The sequence below is a fragment of the Hippoglossus stenolepis genome, chromosome 6 (assembly GCF_022539355.2).
Source record: "Hippoglossus stenolepis isolate QCI-W04-F060 chromosome 6, HSTE1.2, whole genome shotgun sequence".
In the NCBI taxonomy this organism is placed as follows: domain Eukaryota; kingdom Metazoa; phylum Chordata; class Actinopteri; order Pleuronectiformes; family Pleuronectidae; genus Hippoglossus; species Hippoglossus stenolepis.
Genome location: NC_061488.1, coordinates 19,106,209 through 19,124,641, shown reverse-complemented (window position 1 = coordinate 19,124,641; position 18,433 = coordinate 19,106,209). Strand labels below are relative to the sequence as shown.

General features: G+C 41.0%; 1 protein-coding gene across 1 annotated transcript in view; it reads left to right on the top strand.

The window, feature by feature from the left end:
• Positions 1-18,433, top strand: part of soga1 (suppressor of glucose, autophagy associated 1) — a 104,527-nt gene that overhangs the window by 47,975 nt on the left and 38,119 nt on the right. The gene's annotated exons all lie outside the window — the stretch shown is intronic.

Genomic DNA, 18,433 nt, shown 5'->3' with positions numbered 1-18,433 from the left:
TTCATCTGACTCCCACATGATGAAAGGTTTTCTTCAAGAAAATACTTTCCCACATCCTTTTAGGATGTCACCATTGTCATGGGCTGCAGATGATATTATTGAATTGAAAGCAGGTTTATCTGTTTCCTGAAACCATCTTTCTGGTGTTGCTGTCAGAGGTGGTGAAAATGCATTTGTAGCACGGCAGTGAGAATAACCCAGTCTTCCAGTAACAGAAACAATTTCTGGCTGGTTATTGTGTCAGAGTGGAGCTGTGGGTATCTGGAGCTTGACTGAACAGAGAAGAGAGGCTCTAATGTAATCACACACTGACTGAAAGAGAGAGATAATAATGTGATGTCCGTGGTGGTGGAGCGACTCATTGTCAGACCACCCACAGAGAAAACTGGCTTTAAGGGTGCCTGTGGTGACAACTGCTGAGGAGAGGAGGAGACGTGAGGAGAGAAAAACTACCTAAAATGACAGAAACCATCCTTGAGACAAAAATATTTTCACATCAAGTTTGACTTTTCAGTTTAGTCCATGTCCCATCTTCTAACATGGATGAGGCATGGTTTATGACCTATACTGCAGCCAGCCACCAGGGAGCGATCAAGATTATTTGGGTTCACTTTTGCGGAGCTTTCATGGCGTCCATCTTTATAGTCTATGGGTAAAATATTCAGAACTTTACAAAACTAGAAATGGGGAAAAAACATACTTATGTATTAATTGACTGATCTGAGACCCAGGAAATCAGAATGAATCAAATATATTGTTCATGAGACTTTACATGATTTGAAACACCAAACACCAAACACCCTAACTGCTGATATGCAACAGAGACTTGACATCTTTTCTTATCATAGTTATGAAGCTGCATTGACGCCTCCAGCAGCTTCAATTACATTTCCATTTATACCTATTATGTTGAATCAGTTGAGGCACTTAAATGCTTTCCCAGAATTGATCTCTCTCTCCTCGTGCCAATATTTGAACTGAATTAAGCAAAATGAGAGACTGGGGAGAGCAGAATGAAGACAGAGAAAGACAATAAAGTGAGACGTGATGGGATGAGAAAGAAGAGAGAGGTGTGTGAGGGGTGTGAGGTGGGGATGGACACGCTCAGTGGACTGGATGATGCTGTAATCCTACAGTAAGAGAGATTTATCTTTGTCCTTTTGTACGAAGGCAGAGGACACTGGTTATAGAGAGCACAGCTTCACGAGGCCACAGCTTCACGGGACCACAGCCACACTGCAGGTTTTAGCTGGTAGAAGAATCTATTCACAGGTAAAGAGACTTTGTGATACAGGGACTTGGCCACTTGCATTTAGCCAAATTGACAACATTGGATTGTTGGAGATGCACATTTAGAATTGATCAAACATTCCAAAAATAAATGTAGGATAGGTTCTATAAACATTAGATGGCTTGTGGTTTCTACAGATGGATTCAGTGGTTCTTCTCAATGAGTTCAAGACATTCAAGACATAGACTATAGATACATGACCTCTCCCCAAGATCGCCTCCTGGTGGCTGGCTGTATAAAAGGTCATAACCGCGCCTCCTTAATATCAGTCAATGTACACATCAAATAAATCTTTCTCATATATGGATTCTGTCATTTTAGGTAGTTCTTATGACACATGATGTATGTTCAAGTGTTCGCCTTTGATTAGATATTTGATGCTATAAAAATGATTGACAGCCAAGAAGAAGAAGCGACGGGAGCATGATACTGCGGCACAATAACTCTGTAGCTGCTGTCTGGGCTCTGGCTCTACATGCACAAGATGGCAGCTTTCACATGTGTGAATTTGAAGCTTCATTACTGGATGCTGGGGGGAAGTGGACACGTGTCGTCCATCTTTATATACAGTCTTTGATTCAGTAGGCACATGGAGGTCTGAACTCAAACGATTCAAATCTTTCATCATGTCCTTACACAGCAGTGTCATGTCAGTGTTTCTTTGAGCCGTTCCGAGCTTCTTATTTATCCACCAAAATGAAAATGAAGCTGTAAGAAAATCAAAACCAGAAGAGAAACAACATCAAAATGTTGAACGGGATTTTGGTTATTTGATGTTGTTAAGACGGAACTGACAATTTCATATTGACTCAAGACTTTAAAGTAATAATATAATAACAAAACCTCCAGATAATTAAAAGTTAGTGATATATACTTTTAAAAGCTTAGCAACCACTAACTGCCTGAAATATAGTAAATATAGATACATGGAAACTTTAGTGAAAACTAAGAAGGAACGTTGGCCAATGTTACACCATCTGCTTCTTTTAAGACCAGACTAAAGCAGCACTGCTTGGCAAACAGGATCTCAGTGCAGGCACTTTACTGATGCCACCACATAAGATTTGTGGCCTGAACTTCAAAAAGAGTTTCAAACTGTTTCCTCTCAAAGACATTCAGTTTGTCAGCATGTGAAAGTGCCTGCAGCGGCTTTTAATGTTAAAAAGAATCCTTTGAACGTGTCCTTTTGTCAAGGTCTTTTCGTCACTGAAGGTTTGTCCTCTCCAGCTGCAGCACAGTACACTGTCCTTCATGGATTCCAGCATTCAGCAACTGTACTCCCAGTGCAATGTCATCGAGGTTAGCCGTCAGGGCAGATAATGGAGGGAATTATAACATCACTGCAGTGCACAAGGCCGTGGCATCACTGGTTAAATGGTCAATATCCAACCTGATACAGATCATTAACCTGCACATGTACTGACTCTGCTGCAGAAAACTTGATCACAGTTTAAGATGCTGAGAGTCCAAGGAGGCAGCTGTGTGCACACACTAACAGAATAAAACATATTGGAAAATTAAGTATTTAATTATTAAGTCTCATATCTATCAATCATCTCAGATTACTTTAAGTTCTTCCAAAAAAGGCTTTGGAAGTCCCTTTAGAATAAGCTTTTAAGTAATTAGCAAAAAATTTCCCATGGCAACAAAGCATGCCTGGACTTGAAGCGTGTGTCAAAATCATTTTTCATTTAGATAAATTCAGTGCTACTTTATTATGTGAACTTATTTGCACTTAACTTTTAATGTAAAGTAGTTAAAGCCTGCTTGAAAAGTCACTAAAGCTCCTTTCAGACATGCACTGAACTCAGATCCTCCATATTTTCTGCCGAGGAGGTGCATGTGTGAAAGCAAATGTCTGCGTGAGACGCTCCGCAGTTTCTACGGACTTTCTTCACCTGGCCTCCTAGTATGAAGTCTGTGTCACACAGAAAAGCAGTGTCACACATGTAGAAGACACAGACGAAGATGTCGTTTGTGGTGATAAGACCTGACGCCGCAGTCTGTGTCTTGTAAAGAAAATCACGTGATCACTGCAAGTTAATATGTCACTTCCTCCCTCTGTATGCTGCTCCCGGCTGCTCCATATCTTGCCTGAATAATGCGGAGGATTTGTTGCTGTTGTGAACGCGTCTGTGCAGGAAACCTCCTGCTGCTTTGTGCCTGTGTGAATGGCAAACTGCCTAAAACGATTGCTTTTTTGTCTTAGACCGCTGATTTCACTATCATTGCTTTTATGAAGTGGCTCAAGTATCATTAGAAGAGGAAAAACACATTTTGGTGTGGTGCATCGCCCCATCCAAATAAATTAATATTGTGACAAGCCAATAGGGGTCTATTGAACAGAATAGGATGTCAGGATGACAGTTGGCTGCCTGTTAAATTGGCTGTTAAGCTTGGACAAGCCAGCTGGAGTCAGGATTTACAAGCTATCTTAGTTGATTTCCCTCCCTGAGTGATCTGTATGTGCCCGTAGCAGGCTGGTGATTCCCTCCTCAGTTCTCAGAGGGCACGCTAAAGCAAGTTCCTGTTACTCTGTCAAACTGAGGTCAAAACTTAATGGCTGCCTCCTAGTTGGTCCCAACACTGATTTGATCAGAGCAGTGGAGCAGAGAGAAGTGGTCTATAGTGTGTTTTCCTTTCCAGGGTCTATATCTGTGCCAGAGGCTTCTCCAGAGTAATGTATTGCAACAGAGACAGGGAGACACCTTGGCCTTTAAATATAACAAGTGAATGGAGGGTTGTAGTGTTATCTCTGCTACAGGATTGAACCTGTATTCATTTAAAGGTAGAAAAAATAAAACATTTCATGCTCACCTCATTATTACATGGGATCCTGCTCCAACATACTTATCCTCCAGAGTTAGAACCACACTTTTAATATCCTATAAATGAATGTCTTACTCCTCCATGTTTCCTCCCAGTCTGTCCTTTATACCTTCATTCTCCTCATCTTTCCTTCCCTCTCCTCTCATGTCTCCTCCTCCTCTTGTAATTTATGCAGCTGTAAACATTGTTGTCCCATGGGAAAAATCAGGTTTGCAGACACAATCAGCCACACAATAAAAACACAAGAGCACCGCATGATCTTCTTGTTCATTAGAGTTGTTTATCTTTGATCAGGGATGTTGTCTGTTCTCAGCCCACTCCTCTCGTAATAACTTCAGCCAGGCAGCAGGTCGATAAACCAGCCTGTTAAAAGCACATTAGGCTCATCCCCTAATTCAAAGCTAATATACAAGTGCATGGCTGCATTTATTTGTGTGTGGTTGTGTGGTTGCGTTAACATCTGTGTCCGTCACTGTAGCCACAATAATCCGGCCACAGCAGCCTGAAACCGGGTCAAATCAGGTCAAACGGTGCCATGTGGAGGATATTTGTTTTACTCAGTTTCCACTCGTGTTTGTGATTTAATTATCAACTCCACCTCAAACATCATCATTCATTGACACAGGGGTACTTAAAGGGATAGTTCATCCAAAAATGAAAAGTCACTCATTATCTACTCACCACTATGCCGATAGTGGGTGAAGGGTTTGAGTCCACAAAACACTCTTGAGTTTCAGGGGTAAACAGCGTTGGAGCCAAATCCAATACAATTGAAGTAAATGGCGACCAACAGAAGAAAGAGCTGCTCTCTCTCAACAAGTGCTTTTGGGCGAGAGCTTGTGCGATGTGTGTGCGTGAACGTGAAAGCGGCTCCATTCTAAGAGGATAACAGCAGACATTAAGGCTTGAAACATGGTGTAAATGACGCCGTTTTGAGTTGAATTTCGGGGCTTGCGGCCACTTGGATGACACCACAGGAGCAGAATGGAGGCATTTTATGTTTTTTATGTTGTGGTGGGAGAGGCTAAGGAGTAAAATGAGGGCAATACATAACCGAGGAGAATGAAAACTGTAACAAATAATATGATAATATGAGACTTTGATCATCCTAATTGGTAAAGCGAATCTTAAGAACTCTGAATAATTAATTTAAGAAATAATCTCAAAAATGTCAACATTAAACACTGGACTTAAAAAAGCCAAGCAACAAGAATAAGGAAAGACGAAGATGTACGTGACATAAATCTAGGTAAAACTTTTATATTACAAAGTCCTGGACACGTGTTGAGTCAGTGTATAGACCAAGAACAACATGTTTTTTTTTCTTCACATGATGACTTATTATTGGGAACAAGACAAGGTCACAACACCCATTCTTTCAGAGAGCGAGTTTAAGGGTCAAGTCAGGGTGTCACATCTGGTTTGATTACTTGTCAAAGAGGCTGACGGCCAGGATTACAGGACTCTGATAGAGGGAAGGATGGAGGGAATAAACACCGGCTGACAGACGAGTGGTGTTTGTCTGATGACAAACATGGGAAATCATTGGCTGTCACACAGCAAAACACAGTAAAAAATGTCTTTAAACTGAATTATTAATTTCAAACAAATCACAGTGTGAGTCTTACATTATACATATATATTTTTCTTTCTTGCCAGGAATAAGATGGGGGCAGTCACTTTAATAAAGGTTCCTCACAGAGCTTAGACAGTTTCCTTGAGGTTGAACTGCGGGTTCTTCTAAGAACCTTTTCTTGAAAGTTGAAGCTAAGCTAACTGGCAAACAGCTGTGAGAGTGCTATCAATCCTCTCATCTAACTCTGGACAAGGAAGCAGACTTAACAAAATGCCCTTTCAAAATTCATAAAATTGAAAAATAACTGAACACCATGAGCCATAAAAATGCAGTAGTTTTTTTTTTTCTAATCACTTATGTTAAGTGGTTAGCCATTCCACCTGTATGCGTGTGTGTGGTGCTCGTGTTTGATCAGATAGTCGGTGTGTTTGAAGTGTCAGACACACCTAAAGGTCACCAGAGCCCTGACATGTCCGTTAGAGCTGAGCTTTGTTCTCCTGTCAGTGAGATCAGACCGCCTGTTATTATTCAAAGCACAAAGGACACTTAGTCCACTTTTATCCAAGTGGAGCGTGGACTTTAATGTGGTTCTCTATGGTACAGGAAATTATGTACAAAGGAGCCACTGTTAAGTAGTCCAGTATTATTAATATTATTATTATTATGTGTCGTATTTCTAGAGCCGACCTGTCCACGGTGACCCCGCCTCTTGCTCAGTGTCAGCTGGGAGCTGACCCCAAAAGGACAAGCAGTTTTAATAATGGATGGAAGGATATTTTTGAGATACTTTAAACTAATGCTATGCTGCCACACACAGTGTGACACTTGTGACACGTATTATAGGGAAATAATTAGTCTTGTTATTTTAATATATCTGCAGCTATCATTTATTCAGCACGTGCTGTCACACACACACACACACACACACACACACACACACACACACACACACACACACACACACACACACACACACACACACACACACACACACACACACACACACACACACACACTTGACATATTTGATGCAGTTCACGTTGCCAATTACTGGAAAACCAAGTCAACCTGTCGTACATGCTCGACTTCACACTCTCTCTCTCTCTCTCTCTCTCTCTCTCTCTCTCTCTCTCTCTCTCTCTCTCTCTCTCTCTCTCTCTCACACACACACACGCACACACACTGTGATATTCTGCTAGCTGTCACTGCTGACTCGTTCATATGTTCCAGGTGTGAAACCACATAAGACAAGATCCAGACTAATTAAAAATGCTTATAAAGAACCCACTCACCATATGGAGGTCATATGGAAATATGGAACAAGTCAATGATGAGTAACATAAGCATATGTGTGTGTATGTTTGTGATTTTTCATTAATAATAACATGTCTACTGTAAGTCACTTGTTTGATGTCCCTCCTTTGCTTTTTGTTAGGTTTTCTTTATTTAAATTGTTTCATGTGTTAACACAACTTTGTCTTTGCCTCAAAACCCCCAGTGTGCAGTTATAAAAAGAAAATGGTAATGCCAAGTAGAATTAGTTTTTGATATATGAGAAAGAAGAACATATAATCATCCTATTGCTACATAAAGTGAGTTAAAAGCTCTGGTATGTTTATTTCTTGCTGATTTCTGTTTTATGACCTTTACCACCAACAACAGAAAATACAAATAATTCTGAACTGTTATGTTTTTAATATATACTTCCCTTACTTTTACCTCTCAGTTCTGACTCTGACTAAACCTGATCCTGGTGATTATGAACTAGAGGATGATTTAAGGTTTCACCTCAATCAAAGCATCTTCTGTACACTGGGATCGTGCTAGAGAGCAGGGAGGTGATACCACAGATGATGCTCTCTATTTATAGGATGTTAGCAGGGTGGGTGCTGTGTTGTGGTTGGCAGGGGCACCCTGTTTCTCTCTCTCACACACACACACACACACACACACACACACACACACACACACACACACACACACACACACACACACACACACACACACACACACGGACAGATGGAGGGCATGTGTGAATGTGTCTATGTATTCAGACACATATGGTTTCTCTCTGTGACTCTGTTGAGAATGGTTGCTGGCAGGTCAGGTGCCTGCAAGTGAGAAAAGAGGGAGGGGGTGCAACAAAACCTTGTTTAACCTGGTTTTATGACAAATAAATAAATATACATTAAGAGCAACTCAAAGCAAAAATACCGTTCACAGCAACTTTAAACACATATCATTTATCTGAATCAGTTTGGCTTGAAGACGTCTGCATCTGGAAAATTGCCTCTTTAGTGGAGGAGGAGATGTTTGGTAGTGTTCCACTGAAGGGTTAGTGTTAGTTACTTGTGTGATATTCACAGGCGTGGAGTGGAACTGTGGCAAGCTGCTGATCTCCTTTTTTTCTTTTTCTTCTCACAATATTATGAGCTTTTTCTCATTAAATTAAACACCATATTCTCGAAATCTCCAATATTTTATTTCAATATGGCCGAAATACTCCATCATGTAAACTTGCAATTGTCAGTATTGTTTTAAATGTTGTGGTTTGCCAGTTTTTCTTCTTCTGTCTTTCTCTTTAGCCAATGCTCTGTCAAAGGACCCGATTTCTCCATAGTCTCTAATCTTAAAGGAATTGCAGCCTTCAGTCATTATAAAATGTTGATGTTTTCTGTGAGGCACAAACTTTAGTCACAACTTAACTCCACATGTAGCTCTTAACCTTTATCAGCAGCAGGTAGCAGGTAAGAAGGCAGCAGGGTCGGCTGTGCCATTAGCCTGCGGTTGGGATCGATAGTGAGGGTGGGAATTAGATGGATGAGATGTTTTGGACTCGCTCTGAGTGAAGTTTAGATTCAATGTCAGGCCAACGTAATTGAGACTTGATGAGAAACCATTTGGTCCGAAGGTTTAGCGAAAGGGGACAAGGGATTCTGGGAAACCAGGGCTGATAAATGCCAAATTACAGACTTTCTATGACTATAGTGCTTTTACCTTGAAACAGGTACAGGAAGTGTTTCAGATATTTATGTTTGTGTCATATTCAACAGATAAACATTGAAACTGGGGTGAAAGACCATGTCAGTGTCTATTTTGCTGTCCATGTAGTACGTGGAGAAAATAGGCAAAACCCCCGACTCTCTCGAAGAGCAGCAGGGCTCACACGGGGCACAGGCAGTGTGGCTGCTCTAACCTGATAACAGGGGCGCCACAATGAAAAGCAGGCCATTCAGTGGCGCACTGCTCATGCATGCAGTGCGGCCAGGCCGTTACTCATAATAATTTTCATCTTATATTAGATACTAAACGATTGCTTGACTCATGGACCCACAAATGATCTATTCTCACATGGATGTCAGTGCCGCCGGGGGTGTCAGGTCATGCAACACAACAGCATAGCAACCACCAATCACTTTAGTTAGACCAGTGGAACAGTGTATGGCAGGAGGCATTTTGTTTTCAGGTTCTCCATTCATTCCATTTTCGGGATATATCAGCCAGGAGGGAGTCCGTTAGGGGCCGAGCAGTAAAGGCAGGGATACAAGGTTCATTTAAATTCGCTTTAAATTCAGCACAAGTTCACACACTAAGAATTCACACAAACGTCTAAGAGGATAAAATGAAGTGATGACATTTTATATCCAAAAGGTCAAAAGGTAAAGGCACTGTGACAATATAATATTCTACAAAAACACCACAACTAACATTATTCAGCACAAAGAAACCACCACAAAGCTTTTACATTAGCATTCCAGGGGGGGGAAAAAACATGTTTTCTTGTGTAGGTAATTTCTGGGAAAACATAATGAGACACAAACCCATGAATCATCCTCACATCTAGAGATGATAATATCGAGCAGCCCCGCGGGTTAGAGGAGTTTTTTTCCCATGTTTACAAGACACAGAGATATTAAATAATACATCATGTTCTGGACAGACTCACACTGCTTTAAAAATATATATACATACTATTATTTTTTAATGTATGCAGAAGGATATTATGGTTTTCTTGTGCAGAGAGAAGGCACAGAAGAGCTGGAAGACAATTTAGTTTTAAAGGCTGAAATAAGAACAATTCTGTGTAATTTTCCCCTTTGTTGTTGTAGTTGTTGCAATGTTAGAACATAGACTGCAGAAGCACATTTTATAGTTTATAAATATAATTAGCTTTATGATATGATTCAGCTCTTTCATCTCAATGGTGGCATGCAAATGGTTTCGTTTCAGTCTCATTAACCCAGAGCTTTCTGAATAAGAGCAGGTAAAGTGGAGGATGAGAGCTCTATGAGCTGTTTTCATGAGTCATGATTTGTGTTTTCAGATGTGAGGCTGCCTCGTGTCGACAGCGATTAAAGAGTCTGCATGTGCTTCCTGCACTTTCTTTGTTTTAGATTCGTTTCTCACTCAGTCCAACCACCTTCCTTCCTCTCCTCCTCCTCCTCCTCTAATCTCCGTCCATCTCTCTCTCCCCCTCTCCATCTCCGACCCTCTTATCATTCACGGTACCCACGCCCGCCCCTTTTATTTCTCCTCCCTCCCTTCCTTCCTCTTCTTCCTCCTTCTGTCATTTCATTAATGCGTTGCCAACAGGGTGCCTTGGCGACAGGCTGCAAAAGCCGTTGCTACAGCAACGTATTATTCTGCGGCTGTAGAGGCGTTTTGTTGGGAGGGTCAGGAGGGGGTGTAACTGGATGCTGCTACTCAGATTGGTGCAGGTCACACAACCAAATATTAAATTCTCCAGATGATGAGCTGCTCCTTCTCGTTCCATTACACCCTATTTTCAGTTTTCCTCTCTTCATTTATTTATACATTTTTTAACAAAATAAATGTGTTTATATACATAACAAAATTATGAAACGGTAGTATTTAGTCTATTATTACATGTTGTTGACCAGTGGAATTAGGTTGATATTATGTTTTCAGATTTAATGTTTATCAAAACGTTTCCTCTAAAATAACTTTACGATAATAATGTTTTGAAGCTGCTAAACTGACAAACTTAGCAAAAAGGCGCTCTTCTAAATATTTTAATTGTCCTGACCGCTGTTGGCAGAACAGTCCATTGTTCAGTCAGCCAGCTTAATTAAAAATTGATTTATAACAGTCATAGTAATTTATATGATGAAGACAAAAAGGCTCCATCTTTTTAAGTTTGAGAATCTTGTGTTAAATTACATTGTATTATTATTATTATTATTATTATAATTAGCCCTTTAATGAACATTTAGGGACAATAGGACCCTGAGGAAGGATTGGGGGGGAGGAAGGAAGAGAGATTTGATGTCTTCACATACACACACACTACATTTTATGAATACATTAACCACATACACACCATGAATAATTCAGATCAATACACACCATTCAGGAGGGGGTGCTCATTTGTGCTAGGTAACCTACTAACACACTGCCTTAATAAGCAGTGTCTGGAAACACACACACACACACACACACACACACACACACACACACACACACACACACACACACACACACACACACACACACACACACACACACACACACACACACACACACAAACTGGCAGACATACACACAAGCTTATTCTGAAGTGGCTGGAAGTGAACAGTGGTTCTGCTAACAAAGAACTGGAAATCCTCCCTCCTCTGGTCCCTCCTCTCCTCTCCTCTCCTCTCCTCTCCTCTCCTCTCCTCTCCTCTCCTCTCCTCCTTCCATTGTTGCTTGTCGTCTTGCTTTGTGTGTTTGCAGTGTGTGTTTGTGCATTTGTGTGTGAAGAGCAAAAGTAAACAGAAGAGGAGGAGGAGACTGGTTTTGTTTTTGTTTTTTATTAAAGCCTGTTGTCGTGTTGATGACCTTTGGAGAGGAGTTAGAGAGAAAGAAACATGGAGATAGTGCAAGGAGGGATAGTATAGATTCTATTCCCATGTAGAGAATCATATCCGTCTCTGATCAGTAATGCGTTGCTTTGATGCTGTGCTAATGATATGCTAATAGTATGGTAATTGATCATTCACTCTCTTAGCTTTAGCTACACAAGCAAACGGGTGCACGCTGAATCACTGTTGTGTTACATCATGCCAGTGTTCATTTTGCACAGCTGAAAATACGGCAACAGACATGACGAAAACATTTAAGAACATGCCGGGCTCAGATCATGTTTGTGATTCACAATTCGCTCTTTGTGTCAGATAGCAACAGCAGTACTGTAACACATGCGCTGCTGGTAGAACATCAGGTTATAGCTTCAGGTGATTTACCGGGAAACGGTGGCTGAATCAGTGCAGGCTCCAGGATCCTCTGCACATTTTCATCAAGCCTGCAGCAGATTGATAAACACAGATTTTTACCATCTTGCGCGAGGTGACATAAAGGTAGCTTTCAGTTGTAGTAGAGCTACTGCAACAAACAAAAACAAAAAAGAAAAGGGCAAGTTTCAACGAAGTGCTCATGTTTAGAGGAAATTATGAAACATTCACACTCCTGAGGAGAGGATAGAAAATACTATAAGAATAATAACTTTATTAATATAAAAAGTGCTTCACGGAGAGGGCAAATGCAAACAAGAATACAAAACATCAAAGACAATAAGCAAATTAGTAGAATGCAAATAAAACCAAAAACAGCAAATGATATAATACAAAATCTAAAATCAAAGACAGCAGATGAAATTATAGAACATTATATAAATGTAAGTAATTGCAACAAACAAAAAAACAATCACAATAGTAAAATGTTTGCAGCTCAAAAATACCTCGTAGCACCAATATAAAATGACACTGGAAGTACTGTACTTGGTTACAAGAGAGTATTGATCCAATCTGAACATAATCGATACAGACAAGATGGGTTTTCCCTATGAATCAGTCTGAGCCTCAGTGAGGGATATAGTTTGTGCTGTTCCACTTCCTTGGCTGGTAGGAACCAGGGGAGAAATAAAAATCAACAACACTTGATTCGTATCAGCCTCAGTCTGCCGGGTCCTGATCTTATCTCCCTGACAACCCAAGCTAATTGAGAGAAACAGATTATTGGTTTACAGTCAACTAATTCTCCATCTCTCCATGTACTGTATCCGCTTCAAACTGCATTTCCATAACTCCTATAATAAAAGCATTTTTTTTGTGTTAGTACAAACCCTTTTCGGTCAATGTTGAACCTGTTCGCCGACATCACCTGCGAAAACGCCCAGGTATCATCTCTTCATTACTGTCTCCTTCCTATCACCCTCTTCTTCTCTCGCTGTGGACACGAGCAGAGAGGTCGGTGCAGTTAACTAGAAAGTTAAAGCTGACATCAGCTAATGTCTAAACTCAGGAGTAAAAATGCTGCAGTGTTTCACATAATCCTGCATGCAGCGAACTGACAGTTTAAGTCATGTTCAAACCTTTAATGGACGACTTGTTGAACTTCATGGACGCTTGGAGTTCATCTGTGTTTGTGGAGTCAATGAGTCAAACAGTTTGATGGTTTTGGGAAAAAAAACTACTTTTCTAAACTCACATTCCAGTCTGTTTCTCTCTCCTTCTGTGTGAGTTTGCGATAATCACCTTACAGGGTGAGACTGGCAATGGGGAACCATAAGACACTATCTATCCACTCATTCCAGTCGAGAACCATTCATCTTATTGGCTTCATACATGGAAGTGCCAAGTGTAAATGGGTGGGTGTACTGGGTATGGGGGTGAGATAGGGGGAGAAAAGGGGGGAAGAGGGCTAAAGTAAGCTCTCCACTGAGTGCCATTCTAATTTTCATTAATTCCTATTTGAAAATAATTTTTCAGACTTTTCAACAGTAACTGTGATGGAAAACACAGCTCAGTAATAAAGCAGATCAAATTATTCAGCTGCAATGAACGGAAATTATAAAATATGAATAAACACATTTGTAGTAACAGGACTAAATCATGGGAAATCATTGGTACAGACCTTTATGAGCAACTGGAAAAGATAAATTGAATTCATTTAAAACTGAAACCTTCATTCCAAGCCTTATCGGCGACATTGCAGCACACACAGAGAGGCTTTATGCCTGAAGCTCTGTCAGTAAATGAGCTGTTTATTTCCTAATTCAGCACCAGTGGGGCTGTTAAAATGTTTTCACAACATGTGTGTTAAAGTACGAGACTCTGCAGAGTGTGGAGAAACAGCATGAGTGTGTATTAACTGGCTGAGCAGACAGGGGATGTGCTTATCTGCTCTGCTCCGTTGTACTCTGAGCTGCTTTCCTCCGACTGGCGCGAGAGCTGCTTAATGCTGCATTTGCATCCAAGGAATTCGGTAAAAGCTGTTGTCAAGTGTGACTAAGAATAAATACGATGAGACTCAGCTCACATTGTAACAAGAGTCCATTATTTGTGTTTTTGTGTGCATGATTGGATTGCTTTACCTTGCTAAATGGCAGGATATTCTTTTCATTCATTTAGCTTTATTATTGCCAAAGGAAATAAAAAAAGAAACCCAGAGAAAAAAAACAGGATGCATAGGTTTCCTTTCCTCATTAATGAGCTGAATTAAGACATTGTTGAAGCTAATTGTCTCTGCCGGTGTGATTTGTTGTTTTGTCGGGGCCTGGTGCTGTTTAATTAACTCCTTCGGTCCCTGCAGTCACTCCTCTGTTCCTCTCCATGGACACACCCTGAGTGTCATGTTCTTTCAGGCTGAGACTGGCCCCTCGCCTGCCGTTGTGTGTGTGTGTGTGTTGCTGTATGCACTTCAAATAAATCAATTTCCATTCCAGAAACCCACACTCTCTTTCTGCACACACACAAACACACACCTTCCCTCGGTATTCTAGCATATCTGATCTCATTTCTTTGTGACTTTGCAGCGGGGAGGATTTTGCTTGTGCCACTAACAGACAAGGAAGTCAGTAGTTGAGAATAGAACATGTAACATCACCAGTGACAGTGGTTTCATTTTAGGCTTCTCACATTAAACCTGCAGCTTAAAATGGTGTGTGTGAGTAACATGGAGTGGAAATGCACAGTGGTGTCAAGGCCAAAGACCAGAGCTGTGTCCAAAACTAATGGTGCGGTTCACCTGTCGGGAGCAGTGGAACCAAATAGTTTTAAAATGTCACTGAAAATGTCACCTGAGCATGTGTCAAATCCTGATTTTAATGTGGTTAGTCTTACAAATTCCTATCTAGAAATACTAAAAGGATAAATACACAGTTTTAATTTCTTAAAGTTAAATGCGATGATTGAACCACTCATGTCTGCCAAGTTGAAAGAAAAAAAAACTCTTATTAGCAGGTTCTATCTTATTTTGATCATCAGCGCCACCTGGCAACCTTCGCTATGGGCGGAGCTGCTGGATGGACGTAGTTAAACAAATACAGTAAACTATGTTACTCCCTCTGAGCAAATGTTGTATATAGGTAAAGTCACCACTAGATGCCACTAAATCCTAAACACTGAACTTTTTAAATCCTTGCTATAAAATTATTTTGATCGTTCACTGACTTGTAAAAGGAGGAATGATGCCTTTTTATATCCCACAACCTGTGTTGAATGGGTATGATCCTCTACGTGATGTGCATAAGGCTTGGCAGTGCTATGCCACCCACGGCCGTGGTGTGAAAAGATGATGCTTGTTTTGACAGTGGTGTAACACTTTCACATGCTGGGCAACTCACTCACTGCTTGGCGCCTCTGCTGTCGCTTCCTGTTTACATCCATACTACTACGTTGTCGTTCAACCCCTGCCGTGGATACGCCTGGCATCACAGCAATCTGAAGTCTCAGATCCACTTAAACAAAGAGGCTTGGAAATGCTGCTGCCCCGTTTTAGTTTGAAAACTCCAGGATTGCATGCTCGTCTGAACGGGCTGAAACGGAGATGTTTGGAGACGATAACGCAGACACTCACAAGCGCTTGCCGATTGGGTCTTTTTAGGTCATGATGTAGCCTTTGCTGATTCGGCAGGCTCCCATAACATGACCCCTTCCAGAAGAAAACAATGGGCATTACCCTCGGTGTAGAACACAACATGGATAATCAATTACAAGTGTTGCTGACTCATGTCATAACTAATAGCTGTTGTGTAGTTAAATGCAGCATTTTACAAGGTTACAACTTTCTTACATGCGTAGGACATGAGTTAATATCTGCTGTTGCTGCTTCTCATTTGTAGCCTCACCTTTTCTGCAACAACCCAATGGTTCCTGTTGACGCTGGCACGTGCATGCCCATTGTATGTGAGTGATCACTTGATTTGCATTTTTAGGCCTGCTAGTATTGACAGGGATTCAAACTAATATGGAGCCAAAATGCTTGTGTGGACAGAGATCGTTTTGGTTTGTGCTGAGATGATGATTCTGTGTTTTCTGTAAACGAGCTGTCAGCTTCCAGGAGTACGCTTCCACCATTACCCTTAAATATTGTAATGCTGCTGCTCGGTTAGCTTTAATAGTTATGTCGTGTTACAGACTTCTGCACAGCAGGAAATGAGTACAATAAAAGAAAAACACCAGTTAAATGGACATTTACCCCTTAGATCCATGTGAACACACTGGTCCTCTCTTCTTTGCTGTGTGGCTCTCGGGGGTTAAAGCTTGGTCGGTTGAGGAGAGTCTGTGCACTAAAAGCAAATCTGATCTCTCCGCTACTTCCTCTCCCATTGTCACAGAGCAATCTCATCTATTGTCATTTAACCTGTGTGACAGGCCGTAACCCGAAGAGGCTGTTAAAACCATGTCTGTTTGGAAACCACATCAGCACACTGTAAAAAAAATAAATAGATGATACTTGTGTCACCCAGACGGCAGGACTCACATCTTAGTTCAGGAGCTTGGAATATGTTTTGTAAGTGCATTTGCAGCTGTTCTTTTAATTTTCACATTTTGTCTGATGAGGCTGCACAACACCATTATTTCTCTGTGTCAATTTTCAGCCATTTGAATTGACTTCATATTATTATATTTTGGAATTTTTCCAATAATATTTCATGCTCTGCTGCTGAATCAGTTTTTAACACTGTTTTCGTTGTTTTTACTGTTATTTGCTTGCTGCTAACAGGATCATAACCAGGGGTCAGAATCACAGCGTAACAGCGTGACACAATATGCGATACATGGTCCACATTAAGGATAATATAACATTCCAGTGATTTTGTATTAACCCGAATATTGCAAGACAATTGTGAAACGATACATCATGATATCTGGCTCAGTAAAGAATATATAATCTCCCTAAAGAGGTAAAGTGCAGGATTTGTGTATTTCTTTACTGATATGAAACAATGTACAAAAAAGTGAATAAAGTCTTATCTCAGTGTCTCTTTAGTCTTTAACAAACACACTGTAACTTGTCAATGTCCTAATGTGTCATCATTCCAACAAACTGGCAAAAGTCCAAACTGTCAGAAACACTTTATCAGAACAACTTTTTCAGTCTTTAAATTATATTCAAAGAAATATAGAACTATACAATTATTCTAAAATTGAAACATCGATATTTATCATCAGCATATTGATTATCATGTCTCTCGAGTCAGGACGACGTTATATTGCTGTATCGATATTTTGCCCCACCCCTAATCATAACCTCGCAGAGATCATATCCAGAGTTTCCACATCAGTTTGTACTGTTTCAGCATTCTTACAGTCCATGCAGCCACCCTGTCAACATTTTCCGCTGTGCTCTTCCAGACTGTGCTGCCTCTCCTCGGGGTGTTTGAGCAGGTCTGTCGGTGTGTTTGATCCCGCCCTGCTGTCACGGTTCGTTGGGCAGCAGATCAGATTGGACTGGGAGGAGGACAGTTCTCACCACTGTGCCTCCTCATCCATGATGCAGGAATGACAACATCTCTCACTTTCTTTCACTCATCCTTTTTTTTCTCACTCTGCCATCACAATTGTTATCTGTCTCTCTTTCTTTATCTCGCTGTCAGTGACGGTCTCTCCCTCTTTCCCTCTCCTGTCCGGATCAGTTTCCGTCCATCCACCAGCGCAGTCGGGCAAAGGAGGACCTGTGTAGCATTTCTGTCTTTGAAAATCTATCTGCCTCTTTATTTTGCCGTCTCCATCTGTCCTTTCATCCTTTCTCCCACTGTTTTCTCAAACCCGTCCATCTCCCCTCCCATCAGCACTTCTCCTGTATAGAATCAACAGTGTGGTTTTTGTCAAATTCGCAGCCAGGAGCTGTTAAATATGTAAATAGATAACGTGGAAGTCAACCTGCCGTCTCATCTGCAGTGTAACTGTAGACCTGTGGACTCATGAGCGGCAGGCCCTGGTCTGTGTGTGAGTGTGTGTGAGTGTGTGTGACTTGTGTGTGACTGTGTGTGACTGTGTGTGTGTGTGTGTGTGTGTGCATATTGCTTTTATATAATTGTGTTATATGATAATCCATCCAGTAGTTTTTGCATAATCCTGCTAACTAACAGCAGACAAAAACATAACCTCCTTGGCTGAGAAGTAGCATCTTAGAAATAGAAGTGACCCACAGACACACAGTTCAGCAGTATCACCAATTCAAACTTTGGCATCATCATATTTTCTGCTCTAGGCACTGGTTCCCCAGTTGACTGTAAAATAATAGTTCAGGCAGTGGTTTTCGAGCTGATTCAACTTGTAATTGGTGGCAACTCTGACAGGCAATTTCACAATTGTCTAACACCCTGAGTCAGCATATTGCGGCTCAGGCTGTTCAGGTAAGTACTTGTCAGTCGATGCTGCAATTTAGTATTTTACAGTGAGTAATGTCACAGTCAGGGCAAGTCAGTGGAGATCGTTGATAACAATCAG